The sequence below is a fragment of the Cebidichthys violaceus genome, unplaced genomic scaffold, assembly GCF_023349555.1.
Source record: "Cebidichthys violaceus isolate CVI_PGR_0920_01 unplaced genomic scaffold, fCebVio1.0.p SCAF_9, whole genome shotgun sequence".
NCBI lineage: Eukaryota > Metazoa > Chordata > Actinopteri > Perciformes > Stichaeidae > Cebidichthys > Cebidichthys violaceus.
Window position 1 is genome coordinate 4,112,340 of NW_027176975.1, and position 18,591 is coordinate 4,130,930.

An 18,591-nucleotide genomic window follows, 5' to 3' on the forward strand; every position below is an offset into this window, starting at 1 on the left:
GGACTCGGAACTTAACGGTCCTACGCATGGAGGAAGAGTTCATCCTGCACATTAAAATGATTAGTTTGCTGCCCTCTCGCATCGACATCCATGACAAAAACAAAACATAAAAAAAAAAGAAAGAAAGTTAAGAGGATCAGGAGCTGCTCAACAGCTCTTACAGCCTGGGGGGGGATATAGTGGCAGGAATCCTCATATAAACAGTGGAATTGATAGTGTTCAGCTTTTACATGCTGTTTGTGCGTCGGGTCCAGGTCTACGCTGAACTACTTCAGGCTGGACCACAGAATATTGGCAAAGTTTTACACCTTTTTATTCAATACTGCTTTAACAAGTATTTGAGCTTTTTCATTTGCGCGCTGGTTTATATGCCTTTTTTTATTTTAAAATTATTTTTTTTTTTGATCGACAAGAACCCAATTCAATGTGTCGTTAACTTCAGCTCTAAAATTACTGACAAAAAAAACTGTTCTTTTAATCTTTATGCTGTAATAGTTTGTATTGTAGATTGTCTTTATGGGTGTATATATATATATATATATATATATATATATATATATATATATATATATATATATATATATATATATATATATATATATATATAGTTTGTGTTTTCTGATTCCAACTCGCCTCAAAAATCCCCTCGAGTGACAAATTCTGTATTTTGTACTGAGTTGAAGCGTAAAGGCCAGCGGCTCACAGAACAACTCAAATCTCTCACATCAAATGCTAAACGTACGCCACACCTGAAACGTGCACCGCTGCAGCCGGACCAGACCAGACCAGACCAGACCAGACCAGTGCAGGTTTTTGGTCAGTGTGTTTTGGTTTTCTCCTGCAGAGGGCGCAGCAGGACTGCAGAAGAGCAGTAACGCCACAGTGAACAGGCAGCTGAGCGTTACGCACACATAAAAGATCCCACTTCACGAGGATATTAATAGATATTTCAGCACAAATCGTTCATATCTATTAACTATGTATTTTCTTTGTGGCGTATCAAGGAATATTCACAAGAAGTCCCTGTTTTAAAGTCACTTTGATTCCGATAAGAACGATGCTTCACAACCTGTTGATACTGAGGCTTTAACGTTTCCCTGCACAAATAGAAGCACGTAACATGGGAGGCTGCACCTTTCATGTCCTTTCACTCGCGTGTAATTTATGTAAGTAACTATTGAAGTGGAGAAGGACAGAAAAAGCATATTCTCCTCACCTGTGCTCTGTGAAGGGCCTTTGCGGAGGTAATGCATAATCTTTTTATCGCTGTCGTCTCCGTGACGTTATCAAGCGTTCGCCCGCAGCTACAGGAAAGCGCCGAAGAATGTTAATGTGAATGTGACTTCCACTTCGACTCCGGTTCTGCTCACCGCCTGCTCTGGCTGAGCACATGGAGGGAAGGATGGGGGGGGAAGGGGGGGGGGGTAAAGCTGACATAAACCCAAAATTTAATTTCCAACTTCAAACATTTTTTTTTTTTTTTGCTGGGTGGCCAGTGTGTGCAGGCTGTGCAGAAATACACCCTGCCTTCTGGCCAATAACTCACTTGTTGTCAGATTTGACCGGATGACACCGTGCGTCACTACGTGTGGTGAAGTCAGATACAAGTGGATCGATTCATCCGTTAATTGGCAAATATTTTTTTTTAACTATCAACTTATTGTTTCAGTATTTTTCTTCATGCAAAATGGCGAAAAAAAAAGTGTTGGTTTCCCAGCTTCTCAAATGTGAGGATGTGACGCTTTTATTTGATAAACACGGTAATAAACAAAATGCATTTGAGATTTGGTCTGTTCATCAGATGAAACACGCAATTTGAAACATGATAGAGAGTTTTTCAGACCGAACATTTGATAATCAATTAATTCTTTTAAGCAAACAGTTGATGGTTCAAAGTTCGTCTTGTCTTGGTCTCAAGTGATAGTAAATTGAATATTTTGAAGTGTTTGGCCTGTCTGTTGGACAAAGCAAGACATTTAGTGATCGCCCTGTGCTATCGGATATTAAGACGGGCATTTTTCACACTTTGAGCAAGTAATCGGTAGATTAATAAACATTTCAACTAATTGATAGAGCTCATCATGTGACGTCCTTCTCTTTTGCTTTTTTGTGACTCGGTGTACAGTTTTCAAACCAGCGGTTCTTTCACAGCGACTCTGAACGTGATATTTTTGGCAGTCGGTTCAGTCCCTGCTAGCCGGCAGCGAATTAGAAAGGTTTTTGGCAACGCCACGGCCGCTAACTTTTTTTGACAATCGAGTTGGGTGAAAAAAAAAAAAAAAAAAAAAAAAAAGACCATGGCACCCGTTTTAATTCCCCTGAGGGTCCGGTGGCGGTGGCCGGCTCTGACCTGGCCGGTGTTTAAAGAGCATTGCTTCAGAGGCCTCTGTGTTTATCCAAGCTCCAGACAGCAGTAGCTTCTGACACCCGGCCAGGGATGTCACAATGATTCATGGCCCTTTCCGACACCTCGCTCACGCCTTTACTCTTCTTAATCTCTCTGCTCTCTTTCCCTTCCTCCGCCTCTTTCTCTCTCTCCCTCTCTCTCTCTCTCTCTCTCTCTCTCTCTCTCCGATGATGAGTTTTCCTTTTGTTTGAGAAGGGCAGAAATGATGTCATCATTTAAAGCGGGAGGAAGCCCGAGGCCGGGACGGAGGCCCCGCCTTCTCTCGGCTCGGGCGGACTAGTTCGTACGTATGGTGATGGATGGTCCCTCCGTGGGGGGATTCACTTCTGTCCTGAGCGGAGGGGAGAAGACAGAAGTGTAAAAACGGAAGAGAGGGAAAGAGAGAGAAAAGTCTACCTGCATCCCCTCCCTTTTTTTTTTTTTTTTAGTTCAAACTCTTTTTATCCTCTTTTTCACGTCCGAGGTCCCGCTACTCATCCCATCACTCTCCTCCTCTCTCAAACAAGCCATGTCCTCCTCCCTCCGGATTCCCTTCCTCCCCCATCCGTCACCCTCTCCTCCCGTCGTCTGCGTCTCTTTCGTGATTGAGAGGCCGAAGCAGCTCTCATCACTGACTTCATTAGTGATGATTGATAAGACGCAGAAAGGTGTGCGTCTGTAGGTGTTGTGTGTACCCCCCCCCCCCCCCCCCCTCCACCACCAGTCTACTACCTCCGTCACCTCTCTGCCCCCCCCCCCCCCCCCCCCCCCCCCCGTGATGCATTCGGGGGGCCGCCGATAGCAGCAGCAGTTCAATACCCGGGGTAATGAATGTGTTTAATAAGCGCCGTGGGTCGATGGGCTTAATGAAGGCGTGACAGAGGATGGGCCTGCAGAGCGCCGCTGTAATGAGACTCTAACGAGCCTCCGGGGTTAACGAGGTCACGCTCTAATCGGGATTCCCTCACCTGTGCGCTTTCTGTCTTGTCCCCCCCCCCCCCTTCTTCCCTCCTTCCCTCTGCTCTTGTTTTGGTACACTATGCATTTTGTTTGTCGCTTGTGTTCCCGGTGTTCTTACTTCCCGTCCATCTCCTGTTCCGTCCACATTTGCCTGCTCTGCAGGGCTCCCCTCTGTCCTCTCATTACGGTTGTCTTTTTGTTTTTTTTCGTCCGTCTCCCGCACACGACTGCCCGTTAGCCTCCGTCTCGCTGCCGCCTGTCCGTCTTCTCGAGGACGACCTAGCTTAGGAGTGCTGGCTGAAATGCTCCGGAGTAGTGCGCTCTCCTTCTGAACAGCGGCTTTCTAAGAGGCCTGACAGGCTATTTCTGGAAGCTATGGAGCCTTTTATTGTAGCGGGTCCTGACTCTCTGTGTTCCACTGGAAACATATCATTCTGCACCACTGACTGACTGACTGACTGACTGACTGACTGACTGACGGCTGCACGAGTCACCGTCCACTCGTGTTGTTGTCTTCCATGGAAGTTTGGATGTTTGCACTAAACTACATTTAAGTTTCTGTTGTATTCAAGAGCTGATTGTTTGAACATCAAATTTCAAATTTGTCTATTTCGACTTGGTTCCTATTGATCCATTCAACCTGAATATCACACTGTAAAATGTTTTGCAAGTTGAGGTCTATGTTTAGGCCTACGATTTAATGTACATTACTATTATATTTATTTATATATATATATATATATATATATGTATATAAACAGGAAATGATATCACTAAAGTGTGTGGCAACAGAAGCTAGTTCTACGACTGTAACTTTTTAAAACTTTACAAAAACCTTTAAAATGTGATTTATTTATTGCGTTTTCACACAGGATTTAAGCTTGTTGTGGTATTTTTTTCCCCAGATCTACACGTGTGTTAGTTAGGCCATAATTGTGGCCTTTATTTTCAAAAACTAGAAATAACTTTTCTCGGAGAAGTCACAAGAGAGCCGATGTGATCTGTTTGTGTTTCCTTCTCAGGCTGCTACAGCAACACACACACACACACACACACACACACACACACACACACACACACACACACACACACACACACACACAGAGAGTTACTCGTTGGTACAGTTGTGGTTTTGCTCGGGGAGTAGTTTTATGTTGACTCCATTGGTGAGACTTTGACCGTCTCTCTCTCTCTCTCTCTCTCTCTCTCTCTCTCTCTCTCCTCGCTCTGCTGATGGACTCAGCAGTTGGTTGGTCTTTGAGTGAATAAAGGATCTCTGTCCTGTGAAGCTGTTCAGCTCAATGTTGTTTCTGCTCCCCCCCCCCCTCTGTACTGCTGAAGAGCATCAAAGGTGGTGGTGGTGGGTTTCATCAGCTCCAGGGTTCTGTTTGGATTGTAAAAACACACTCTGTGCTGTTAAATACGGGTTCACAGTTAACAGTTGACTGGCTGTTGTTTTGGGCTGCCATTGATCTTTAAAAGAATCTTCAATCAACTCATTTATTTCATGCATTGTCAAAATTCACAGAGGGCCGACATTTGCTATATAGTTCCTATATTTGTTCTCTTTTTAATACGACCAGCAGTCAAAGTAATACATTACATTTCTAACTTTATGAAATATATTTTCCCTATTTTATGTTGGAAACTTAAAAGAGCGACGTCATTTTCAGACTTGTGAAAGACATTTGTTAAGCCTGTATTTATGAAAGCGTCAACAAAAAACAAACAAATGTATAAAACCATTTTTATATATTTCTGTTAGAGAAATTCACTCGAAGCCAATGTCACAGGACATTTATTCTTGCAAGAAGGAGACACACAAACAAGTCATGTATCAAGGCTGCTCAGAGGTCTGTCTCTGAGTCTCTGATATTTATACTTCGGATAACACACAAGTGCGTTTGCACAGAATAATTTGCATAAAGCTACGTGGCATGTCTTGAACTTGCCCCTTCCACACAAGCAAACGTCATCTTGACGTTTAGTAAGATATACAATCGTCCCTTACAGAATGTCACAGCGACTGCTAAACGAGGAACATCTGAGGATAACAAGTGTGAAGAGAGTTCACACAGGAGCCCCAGACTTCATGGAGCCTTGTATGTTAAACAATAAGAACTGATCATTCTAAAAGTTATTTTTCTCCAACAATTTCCATTGAACTACACTAATCTGTTTGACGCCGTTCCGTCTGCTGAATCTACCCCAAAAAACTAAAAGTTTTGCTTGGTGAAAACAATAGCAAAAAATAGCACAACATATCTCATGTTATGTATTTCTGTCGGTCGTATCTGTACTATACGAAGTTGCAAACTAATTTGCGCTGCGTGTCCAAATATTCTTCACAATTGGATTTCATCAACGTTGAACTCTGCAGCGGTTTGCGATCCTCTCAGTCGCCCTTAGGCTCCGCCCTCCACCCACTCCCGCCCCCTTTTTTGAGAGGCAGCCGCTACTCTCTCTCTCTCGCCCAGCGGCGGTTATTTCACCGGTAAGGGAAAAAAAAAGTGTGACTTCCTGAACCTCCACATTTCTTCGCCCCGCCGTTATGAGATATAGCGCGGAGACAAGCGATCGATTAATGGTGCACTCAGCCGGGCTAATTAACAGCTATGTAGAAGCGGAGAAAGCATCAGGCGGCAATCGAGGAGCTCGTTTCCCCCCGGATAACCTCTGAGGCGTAGATCACTTTACAGCACGGTTTACGTCCAAAGGGTTGCGGGTCCTAGCGGCTTCGTAGACACCTTGCTCATCACCCGGGGTGAACTTGATCGCTCGGGAAGGATAGCGCAGGTCATCAAGGTCAACAGAAGCTCCATTTGACTTTGTTGCCGCTGCGTCGAATAACCCAATTTGCCTGTGGCCGGTTAGGACACACTTTAAGAAGCTGCTTCTGGACTGCAGGATGGAGTAAATTAATGAAAAACATCCATGGAGCTTCCACATCCCTACCTTGTTGTTCTCATACTTTTCTCTCCTCTGCCCTCCCTCTTTCCTTCTTGTCATTCAAAGGGCCTCTCTCTCTCCCTTGAGAGTGAGAATGACGCGAACAGCAGATTTTATTGTCACCTGCCACTCCAAATCCCGCTCTCCTCTCTCCTCTCTCCTCTCTCCTCTCTCCTCTCTCTCATCCAGTCCTCCTCCCCTCTCCTCCCCGGCGCTCCCCTCCCCGTCCGATCTACCTCCAGCGTGAATTTGGCTTTGCTAAATTAGCTCTCAATTAAAAGTGAATTTAGGGGGGAAAAATGAGTGCGCTCCGGAGGGCACGGATGAAAGGGAAAGGCAGAGCCGAAGGGGCCGCCCGCCCGCCCGCCCGCCTGTCTGTCTGTCTGTCTGTCTGTATGTCTGTATGTCTTGCCAAGCCCGGCTGCACGGTGCATTACGGAAGCATGCAAAGTAATGTGTGTTGTTGAGTGAAGGCAGCTGATTTGCATTTAGATAAATCCCAGTGGATGTGGGGTTGTCATTGAGATGCAGGGGGCTGAATCCAGTGGCCACCCGCCCAGGCACGCACTACCCGCAGGTGTGTGTGTGTGTGTGTGTGTGTGTGTGTGTGTGCGCGCTCTTAGTATGCTGTACTACCTGGAGCATTTGCCCCACTTTCCTAGACAGCAGTGAAGGGATGGAAAAACGAGGCATCATTGGAAACATAGGTGTGTGTGCGTGCGTGCGTGCGTGTGCGCGCAGAATGAATTTGTAGATCTGACCTTTCTATACCTGCAACAGGACTAAAAGTAGGACTAACAACAGCCGTCTGCACACAACTGGCAACCGCTGCATCATCCCGTTGGTTGTACCGTCGGTACAGATGTGTGTCGGGAAGCAAAGCACTGCGACAGCGTGGATGTCCAATTTATCTGTTCTTCATCGCTTCCAGTTTAAAAAAAAAAAAAAAAAAAAGGCACTGCATGTTAGGAAACATTAGGAAATGGAATGCAGTGTCCAGAAGCTGACAGTTTCCTTTATTTCTGTTTTGATTATAGAGCATCACCTCTCGAGTGTGTGTTGTTTGGTTGGGACTTCATGTCGAATGCCTCTCCATTCCTCGCTCCTGCATGGTGATGCCTGAAGCCCAGCTCTGCACTTAGAGGCTCTGTTTTTCTCGTCATGCTGGTGTTTTTCTTTTTCGGTGGAAGGGTTCCTACCTTAAGCTTGAGTTTGTATCAATTTGGCGTCGGCGTCGTCGTCGTTGTTGCTGTCAGTGTTTGTGCCGGGCGGCGGGGTTCAGTGCTTCAGGCCTGTTGATGTATTGGCAGAGGGGGGGGGGGGGGGGGAGGCGGCTTGCTGCTGATTGACAGTCAGGGCTGAGAGTGGGCAGATGGGCTGTGGTGGCTGTAAATATGAAGCCTTTGTGACAGGTGAAGGTCAGTCAGTGTGGTGGGAGGTAGAGAAGCAGCGGGCCCAGTGGGAGGGTGGTGTGTGTGTGTGTGTGTGTGTGTGTGTGTGTGTGTGTGTGTGTGTGTCGTATTTCATCTCACATTAAAGCCGTTGGCTTCAGCACACTTGTTACAAAAAACATGGAGACTTCAAGTCTTTGCTCCAGGAAACACTTGATCCAAAGCCTCCATCTGTGATTGGTCATGTGACCCTGCAGTTTAAGGCTCACTGGTCGATATGTTATTTTCATGTATTTTGGAAAAACATAAGCACCGTTTCTATCATTTTCTAGTAGACTGATACTGGATTGTTGAGATAATCATTGAAGAAATGTCTTTATTAAAGATGAACAAGTTCCTGGTGACAATATAAGTTATCTCATGTATTCTTTTGGCACATTTCTGCTATAATTCTTGTTTCTTATACATATATATGAAATTAAACTTACATTGGACGATATATACTAAGAAAACAAACAGTATCGTGTGATTTAGTCTGTGATTTGTTATTAAGTTGAAGCCAAACGTTCTAGTTCATTCTCATGAGCTCCTACAGCATTTATTATTATTGTTATTATTATTATTACCTGGTGTGAATCTGCAACCGAAGGGGTTTCTTGGCCTCTGGTGGAGGGAAAAAAAAAACGTGTGAGGCATTAAGGGCCACACGGTTTCATGGGTCCTCACGGAGCTGATGGATGGGGGGGGAAACAAACTAGTGAGAACTGGTGAGCTCTGAACCAAAACAAAGCTATTCTGATCCGATTCCTTCAAGTGTTTTACTTTTCCTTTATATTTCTCCTCTTTCTTCTTCTGAACTGTATTGACAGAAATGGTAATCTTAAACTGATTGCCCCTCTCTGACTGTGCAGATACACTCTAATGGTATTCAGGAAACTATCTGCCCCCCCCCCTCTTTTTTTTACTGTACCTTCCTCCATTGATCTCTTCCTCTGCAAATCCCTCTCTTCCATGAGTAATCCATTGTGGTGTTCCCATGTCTGCTGGAGCCGTGCCAGAGTAGTGTGGGATTACTCCGGCTGGAGACACAATCACGTCTATATATATATATATATATATATATACGTTCAAATGTCTCCCTTCACTATGTGTGGGGTGCCACAGGAATGTGCCGGGGGGGGGGGGGACGTCCATGTTGACCGTAGAGGTCTGGACTCCAGGGGATCTTCTGTGTGGCACTAGGTCAGGGAAACTGTCCTTCCTCCTCCTACGGGGTTCTGTCAAGGGAAGACGATTTTGTCTATTTCTCACACTCCTGTTTGAGAGTCTTGCGTAGAAGAAGTGAAGAGATCGTGAAGTCGGATGAATCCGTTCGGTTAGAGTGCAGAGAGGTGGGTGGAGAGGGGGATCTTTAGGTGCTGTTTCTGTGTAAAAAGTCATTTTTAAATCTGGATTTCTTTTAAAGGATTCTGCATTCATCAAAATCAGCCGTTATTCACTGCAGTTGACTTGATCAATGGTCTTTAAATATGCCGGATGAATGGGCCAGATTTTTCACCGCCTAATCGATCACGAGTACCCGATCCACACCCCACCGCACCAATACAGCGTTTCACTGAGATTTCCCTCATTTTTGTTTTTGTTTTTTAAAAGTAAGTTTGCTGTGGATGATTGCTTTCGTGAGTCAGTACATGGACATGTTCCTCCCTCTTCCCTTTGCATGCCAGATAGGAGCTTTACTGGCAAATATATCAACGTGTGCAGAGGGATCACGCTGTCCTCTCTTGATCCCGCCAGATCCTCCACCCTTTACTTCATTTGCTCAGTCTTTAGTGCTGCGTTCATGTCATATGATGGGGGGTGGAAGGGGGGGGTTGAGATGGGAAAAGACTCCCACGGGAATGTTCGTGTCCACAGAAAATCCAGAGGAATACTGTGAAATACTGACGCTGCGATACTGTACACCCGTTTTTAGTAGCCACTCTGAGAGGAGGGGCTGTTACCGGACCCGAAAAAACAAAAGTCCTGCATGGAATTACGGCGTACTTACGTAAACGTAAACGCCGTTGACGAGAAATTCGTTTTCAACTTGGTGATCCCTCCGGTACAGCAAGACGCTTTTATCCAAAGCGACTTACAATTCAGTATCTATCTACACACCGTAGACGCTACGGGAGACATTTTGGGGTTAAGTGTCTTGCTCAAGGACACATTGACATGAGACTAGCGGAGCCCGGGATCGAACCACCGACCCTGCTCTCCACTTAGCCGAGGTCACCGCACGAGGGGAAACTCTTTCTCGCGACACTTTGATGAGGTAGCTGGTGTGCAAAAGAAAACCTGGAACAAAAACCTGCAGTGACTGGTGACACCTGACAACTGGGATGACAAACTAAAAAAAAATCAACATTCACCCATAACGAGTTCTAAGAAATAAATGTATTTTTGAGATATGAATTAATCTCTCCAAAGTCCCCCCTCGCATGTGATTGGATCCGAACAAAACCGAATCTGATCCGTCATGAGGCAAACTGCATTATAGATCTGATGACGCTTGCAGGAAGTTATTATTTCACGTTGTGTAACTCGCCTCACGCGGTCCCCGGCCTCTGTGCAATCTCACTCGAGCAGGTGAGTCCGCCAGTGTTAATTGAAGGCGCCCTGCGGAGTTCTTACTGTAAACAAACACTTGATTAGACGAGGAGGAGACAGATCTTTTGCCTCCATAATGCGAGAGAGATGCGCGGCTCTGCCTGCTATCATGCCGATTGTATTAAGTGTGCTGAGGCTCTATTTCTACTTTGTCAGCTGACGGCGTATATGAGAGGACAGGGGTGAGGGAGGTTTGCTGACTGGGGGGGAATTATAGAGTTCTCCGCTGCTATATGGGATTCAGCAACATCAGGTAGAGCCAGTCATAGCTCTCTCTCTTTCTCTGTGTGTGTGTGTGTGTGTGTGTGTGTGCGCAGTCTCATCCGGCCTCTCTATTTTACTTTTCCCCCCTCCCCTCGTCTCTCCTCTCTGTCTTTCTCCCAGTAATAAAGAAGAGTATTTATTTCCTCCTCTCCGGCTCTCAGGTCTCTTAAAGGGAGTCGGGGACTGAGCTGATATTAGACTGGATGTGTGTGTGTGTGTGTGTGTGTTTTGTACGTGCGACAGCGTGTGTGTGTGTGTGTGTGTGTGTGTGTGTGTGTGTGTGTGTGCGCGCGTGCCCGCGCCGCTGCTGTTCTCTTACTCTCACGCTGTGCTGTCTGCTCGTCTCATCACCCATCCCAAACGTACAGTTGCGTCTTTTTCTCGCGTGCTAACACACCGAGATTGAAAGTTGCTGATTCCGAGCCGCGGGGACTCGTAGCGGAGGGGCCTCTGGCGGGGGCTGATTGAGCTGTGCTGAGCCGAGGTAGAAAAGTTACAGTAGCGGCGCTATTACCTGCCAGTGCGGATGGAGTTTTATTAGCATTGCAGATACGGCTCTGGCAGAGCTCAGCGCAGCCAAGCAAATAATTTTATGACTCCGGCGCACGAGGGAGTTAAAGGCTAAAAAGGTTTGTCTCGTTCGTGTCAACGAGACTCGGCCTTCTCTTTTTGGGTGCTTGAACGCCAGTTTGCCCGACTTCCTGTGCGCACGAATATGCGAGACCCCCCCCCCCCCCCCCCCTTTAATTGCAAATAAGTTGGAATCAATCATCCTGACTTACTATACCGACCACATTTATCAGCTCTTGACATGCGCTGCGCCTTGTTGTTTGACATAAATTCCTCGTGCAAGCTAATTAGGATAATGGTAACAATCACTGTCATGTTAGATTGTTTACAAATGTTTGGTTGGGGCCACTTACGTGAGACACCCCCCCCCCCCCCAAAAAAAAAAAAAACACAAAACAAAACAAAAAAAAAAAACAGTGTTGTCTCTTCCATTGCAGCGAGGCAGCAGAGCAGGGATCGGCTGGTGAATTAGCTCTTCGCGGCTGTGGGGACCGAGCCTGACAGTTGGCACAATGAAGATGATTTATGAGTGGCCGGGAGAGTCAGAGATGGATGAGGAGAAATAACTTTGATCAAAGTTTTCCTCTAACAACACAAGAAGAAGCTCCCTCTTAGTCCCCGTTGATATCCTGACAGTGGCCCGACTTTTATTTTTCCAGAGGGAAGCGGTCCGAGTCGCGCGGTCGTCCTCCCGTTCGCGTGTCCCAGTTCCGTACGTCTTCCAGAGGCTCTGTGACACGCAGCCAGCAAAACTACGTGGACGGTGAGACGTATATAAGAGAGACAAAGATACTGAGAAACTGTAGTTTAGTGTTGTTTTTTGTGTTCCTGCTGCCTCAGCACATACCGTCTCAGAGCTGTCAGTGCACACTGTTCCTTTAATTTACTTCTCATAAAGATAATTGTTGCTAACGTTACTGTTTTTTTTTTTTTTTTCCCACTGTTGGGTTCATTTGTATGCGCAGCCTGAAATAGATATAAGCGGCCTCACTGACAGGTGGATATTTGTGTTTTAATCCAAAGCCCAGCAACTACCGATATTGATACCAAAATATCCTTAACAATTGATATGTCTCACTCTAAGCTTACATTAGCTCACGTCTGCAGCTGGGTAATTATTATCACTGATTATTAAAGCGATGGCCGTGAAGTGTCACATCCCTGATTCCAGTCCTCGTCCTTCTCCATCTCTCAACCCTCTCATTTGCCGTCACAATAAAGCCACGAAACGCCTTAAAAAGCTGGAGTGGAACAGGTGGCGTGAGAGAAAAACACCGCTCAGTAATTGGACACATGCGCAGACACAGCTGTATATATATATAGATATATATATATATATATATATATAGATATATATATCTATATATATATCTCGGCTTGTGTTGCAGCCTCTTTTCACAGGGCTTAGATGTTCTGTTGCCAAGACTCCTGTGGCTCTCCGGCGCCGTGTGTGTGTCCATCCTCTGCTCATCTGCTGCCTTTGTGCGGGTCAAACCCTAATCCCGTCAAGGGGTTCGGGGGCCAGTTTGCCCCCGGTGAAGGGGTTTACCTCGCTCGTCTCGCAGGGACCAATCAAGACCAGCTATCTGGGGCGGGCTTCCTGCGCTGCGAATGTTCAGACGATAGTGAGAGGTGGGAGGCTTCGCGGTGTCCGTCGAAGACATGGACCGTATGTAAGAAGTCTCGAGTTCTGCATTTTTGCCGTCGCCGTCTTTGTTTTTTTGGGTTTTTTTGGCAACCAGAAGTGACACCAGAGGGTGGAGCTAAGTACAACGGAACGCTGACTTAAAAACCAAAATGTTACAAATAACTTTAAAGAACTGAAAACAGGGACGACTCCCAGAAGGGACAAGGCCGGGGTAGCAACCTGTCAATCACAAGTTAACCACGCCCCCAAAGCACCAAACCGACCATCATTTATTAAAGGAACATCCCTTAAAGGAAGTCGCCCCCTGCTGGCCGTTAGAAACAATGCACCGTTTGAGGCACTTCAAGCATTGGCTTCACTTTTCGGAGCCCGGAGGTTGCCGCCTGTTTACAGTCAGATTTGAGAAGAAGACATCCAACATGGATGAAAGAAACAGTAGAGGACTCGAGTCTGGTTTAGATTCCTCATTGTCTCCAGCCCTGCTTTGGCTAGCCTTCTGCGATATCTGATATCAAAGACATGTTTTATGTCTGACGAGCCGTTTGCCGTTTTGTTTTCCACATTTGGTACTTTCCATCTCCTGCATGATGTCACTCACCCATCCTTCTTTCATTACTGTAGCAATAGCATTGCAAAAGTCATTGCTCACCTTGATTCTGTATTCGGGGGATTCATTTCCATTCCAAAATGCAACTGCACCTCTTCACCATGTCTGGGTATATAAGCCCGATGCGTCTTTGGCATTTTAACTGTCAAATAGCAAACGTTGGCCCTGAATGCTTGCTCAGCTCTTGTTTATTCTGTATATTCTTTATATTCTGAGTATCTATTTCCCTGATTTTAAGCCCGGGTGTAGATTTAGACCATCTAGCTGTCATCAAATCTTAATTTCTGGTACTGCAGGTCCTGAATTGGCCACGCTTTCATTAACATCGAATGAACTTCTACTGAGCCTCGGTATTAACTCCGTAGACTTGAACTAGTTGGAAAAATGTCGAAATTTGTGTCAACGGACAGTTTTGAAGCATCAAACAAAACATACAAAATGAAAGTTTGAAACAGCTGACGAATGTTTTCGTTACCTTCCCAAGATGCTTGATTGTTTTCTATCCTCCCCTCATCTCTCCCTCCCTTCCTCCCTCTCTCCCTCCCTTCCTCTCTCCCTCCCTCCCTCTTCTATCTCAGACTCGCTGCTAAGCCCACGAGTGTGTCTGAGCTCTGTGAGAGCCAGTGTTTGATTCGCTTCTCTCTGAGCCCAAACCCCCCGACCTTCACTGTCTCTCTCTCTCTCTCTCTCTCTCTCTCTCTCTCTCTCTCTCTCTCTCTCTCTCTCTCTCTCTCTCTCTCTCATCTCCCACCTCTCCTCTGCCATAAGACCCAGCCCGACCTGGCACGTAGGCACATACTCACCCGCGTCTCCCACCCATCTCCCCCCCAAAATCCTCTATTCCCTCCCCAAAACCCAACCCCTCCTGGTCTCCTCTCTCAGCAAGGTCCTCGTATCCACCATCCTGCCACCTCTGTTGTCTGGACCTGAAACACAAGCAGGTCCCCTTTGTTCTGGCTGATAAAAGGAAGAAAAGCAGGGCGAGGGAGGAGGATTAATTTAAGCGAAGGCCAGACGACACATCTGCTTGTTGTGTTCGTGTCTTTTCCTTCCCTCCCGTGGTTTCCCCTGCTTTCGTTCCATTATCTTTGGTGAGAGCAGAGGATATTGAGTCGAGATGCATGGTGAACTCTCAGGGCCGTGACACTCCCTTAATCCGGTGCCTGTTCTGTCTTCCTGCTGTCTCCATCCAGCATTACCTCGCTTCCTTTCTTCCTTTCACCTGGCCTTAGTTCGCCTTAATCTCCATCTTTTTTTTTTTAGAGATAGCCTCTTCCATTCATTTTTTTGTTGGGAGGAAGTAGTAAGCAGAGGAAAGGATGTTCTGTTATGAGTCCGGCTTTTATCTCTCAAGCAGCCAGGAAACGTCTTCACACAGGACAGCCGGACATCGTCTGTCCCGCTGTAGGACGTAGCACTCGCCTATTTATTTAGCATCCTGTCTTGCATTTTCCCATCTCTGTCCTCCTCTAGATGAAAACTTTGACACTTTTCTTTCCCCACTTGTGTGCGGTGCACCTTGGGCTTCTAAGGCCCCCCCCCCCCCCCCCAGCCTCCCTCTGACCAGCCCATTGTCCTGAGACCTGGGTCACGGTCACTGGTCCATGTCAGCTGTCTCAGTGGGCGTGTTTGATGGCCTTTCTGCTCATCTGACAGCTCTGTGGGTCAGCGGAGACAAAGGACGGGAAGGGATTAGTCCTTTTATTTACGGTTTGGCTTTTTTTTTTTTTTTATCCCGCGTGCTCGTGGAGGAATTTGCAAACATACAATTATGTTTTAACATGCATGAAAAGCATGCACTGTTGTTACTATCTCCTGCCTTTTCTCCGTGAACTCGGCGAACCTGTGTTACTCTGATACATAAATGTATGTCGGTCAATGTAGCAATGCAGAGGGAGTGACCTTTAACCCCGACAGGGATCTTTGGCTCTTAAGGTCGGGAGGAACAGATCTAAAATGTCTCTGATCAGACGAGACAGCGGGGGAGTCTCTGCATTTCCTTGGCCTCCGGCTGCATCCATTGTCATCCCCCTTTTCATCTCGGCTCACACTCAGCATCCCACACCTGCTGGACCAATAGGGAATTACTGCAGGAACAAGAGGCGAGAGCAGAGTTGGAGGAAGAGAAGTGTGGGAGGGGGGTGGGGGGGTCTTTCTTGTCTGCTCTGTCACTTCATGCTGACACGGTGTGAGGTGGAGTGACACTGAGCTCCACCGAGGTGTCTGGGAGCAGTCTGGCCCGGGTAGTCTGACCTCCGTGACCCGCTCCCAGACCGGTGTAATACACACGGGCTGTCTTTTGTTTGTGTTGTATAAATGTGTGTGTGTGTGTGTGTGTGTGTGTGTGTGTGAGAGAGAGAGAGAGAGAGAGAGAGAGAGAGAAAGCCAGACTACAACTGGGTCTGGGGCTCTCTGAGGAGGGACTTCCATCTCCGAAAGGTACAGATCAGCAAAGCTTCGCTGTTTATACAGTAGAGGAAAAGTTTTTGATGAAATTGCCTGAAAAAGAAAAACGCTGGCTCAGGAATTGTGGTGAATAGAAGCTCGTAGTTCTGCCTGCTGCTGCTGCTGCTGCTGCTGAACAGGCAAAGAAAGACCCTTCAAACTTTAAATACCCACGACAAACAGAGTGCGGAAAGATTTTACTTTTACGTGTCCGTGAATGCTTCAAATACCAGTTTATGTGCTTATTTGCACAGTCCTGTTAATGCAAAGCAAACGCTGGAGTCACACAGTTGAGTCAATGAAAAGCACGAGTCGAATCAAACAATCGTCCAGTCTGCAATACAAGTCGAGACGAAGATGTGTCCACATTGCAATTTACCGCATTCCGTATGCGACGGCGCTTTATGAACGCTCAGATAATAGAGGGAGAAGAAGAAGCTCTTGGAGGAAAACGACAAAACAACCGGAGTTCTTTGAGAGTTCCGGAATCAGTCCAACTTTGAATTTGTGTGACTTAAAAGCGGCTACAGCTCACCTCACTAAAACACACTTTTACAGCCACTCATAGTACCAACGGGTCGAGTGCGAGATCCAAAATCACGAAAACAACAAGTGAAAGTGACGTCGGCTGTACGGCTCTGAAAACATCTTAGAAAAACATGAATGAAAAGCAGGTAATGCTGATCAAAGATGGATCCTTTTACAAGAATCGTCGGGCAAACATTAAAGTCGCTTTGACAACGGGGTTTCAGTTTTTCCGAGCACTTGTTTTGGCAAATGGTTTCATTTGATTGTTTGGGTACGATTTTCAAATTCAAACAGGGACCCATCTGGAGAGGTGAACCCCGGCGCGCATTTCGTCTCATGTTCAAACGCAATCGGACATAAAAACAAAAAAAACAAAGGGATACAAAGGAATGAGTTGACATAGAAAACTTCGTCGCAGACTGTAGCTCAGATTGTCAAAGAAGTGGCGCTATGATGTTGGGGTGTTACAGTGACTGTGATAAATGCAAATGCAGATTTAAAAAAAAAAAAAAAGTAAAAAAAAAAAAAATGCAACATACACAGCGCCTTGCTTAGCCAGATCGTTGCCATAGCGCTCACGATGTGCGACGTCTTGAGTCTCGTGTGAACGTTTTCGGGGCGCAGCTGCGTCTCCGTCTGCAAAGCAACGCGCGGGACAATCGGTTCATACATTACGCTTGTCATTCACGAGGCACATAAATCACAGCATATAGAAAATGATGGCAGGTCTCATTGTGTACACTTACACCTCGTTTTGCATATGGAATCCCCCCCCCCCAACCCGACGCGCTCATGAACGCGATGACCTCCCTCAGTCCTAAGGCCAGACTTGGTTTGGATTTCCTGCACTGGCCAGAGACTGGCTGCAGCAGGACTCTTCTGGATCCCCCCCCCCCCCCCCTGCTGTGACCCACCGGGGGGACATTTACTGGCCTTCAGACGTCTAGCGGGGAAAAAACTCACTCTCCGGTGTGCAGACTGGCCATGACAATGCAATTATCATGCAGCATGTACATTCTTGTTGGCAGTATTGTTGGCTCCTAACCTAGCTCAGACGCTATTGTTGCCTTTTCACCTTTTGTGTGAAGCTCATTGTCGCCCCGGGCGCTGCGCCCGAAAGCTTGAAATTCAAGAGGTGGGGTAGGGGGGGGGCACAATAACACTGACATTCAATTCAACTGACATTCAACTGTAGCCATTTTGCTCCACTGAATTAGGAGTTAAAAGGAGAATCTGGTCGGAAACGGTTGTTAGATATGTGAATAAGAAATATATATATATGCAATTCAGAAAACCAGAGTCCCGCCAGAAATGCTCCAAACACTTTTATTTAGCTTTTGAGAGACTCATTTTAAAGTTAAATACTGGACCCAGCTTTTTGGGGGTCTCTTTCCTCTGCCTCCTCTCAGAGCTTGCGATTCCTTCTGGACAAAGCATGGACAACGCGACGGCTCCATCCATTTCACAAATACACAAGCCCAGTTAGACCACCGCACTTAGCGCTCCGCGTATAATGATGTGTCCCGCTTTCGGCACGAGGTAAGACGAATGGAATATCTCCTCCGTACTTGTTTATGTAAGTCTCTCAGACAAACAGTTGTGACATTGGCGTTCCAATTACCTGCGCAATATCAATGTGGTGCTTAGAGCGGAGACTTGACTCCGCTTACGGCTCCGTCTCTAAGGGTCTTTACTGGAGCCTCCTAATATGAAGCGCAGTGTAACGGATGAGTTGAGATTCTCGGAGATTCTTGGCTCACGTGCTGCGGGGTGGGTGGGTGGGTGGGTGGGTGGGGGGGGGAGCCGACGACGATGCCACGCGGGAAGATAAGAGAGTCGGAGGCTGCTTTGCCGGTGCGTTCCCCCGCTGCATTCTGGGACTGTCGGCTACCATTGAAAGCAAAGTATTCCGACAGTATGGATCGAATAAAATGAGTCAAACTTCAGATTTGTAGTATTATTGGCGTTCCGGTATTGTCCGTCACGTTCTGTAAACATCACACTTTTTTTTTTTTTTTTTCCTGTTATTCAATTTCTTACCTTTCACTGAGGAGAATCTAACTATCTTTCACTGCTATGCCGGAGCAGCAATTTTCCTGTCAGCTTGGTTGTTTTCCTGTAATTTGGGCGTCTTCTGATAACTGTCGCGCTCGGGAAATGCATCCTTTTGAGTTTTTCCCCCTCTCACCAC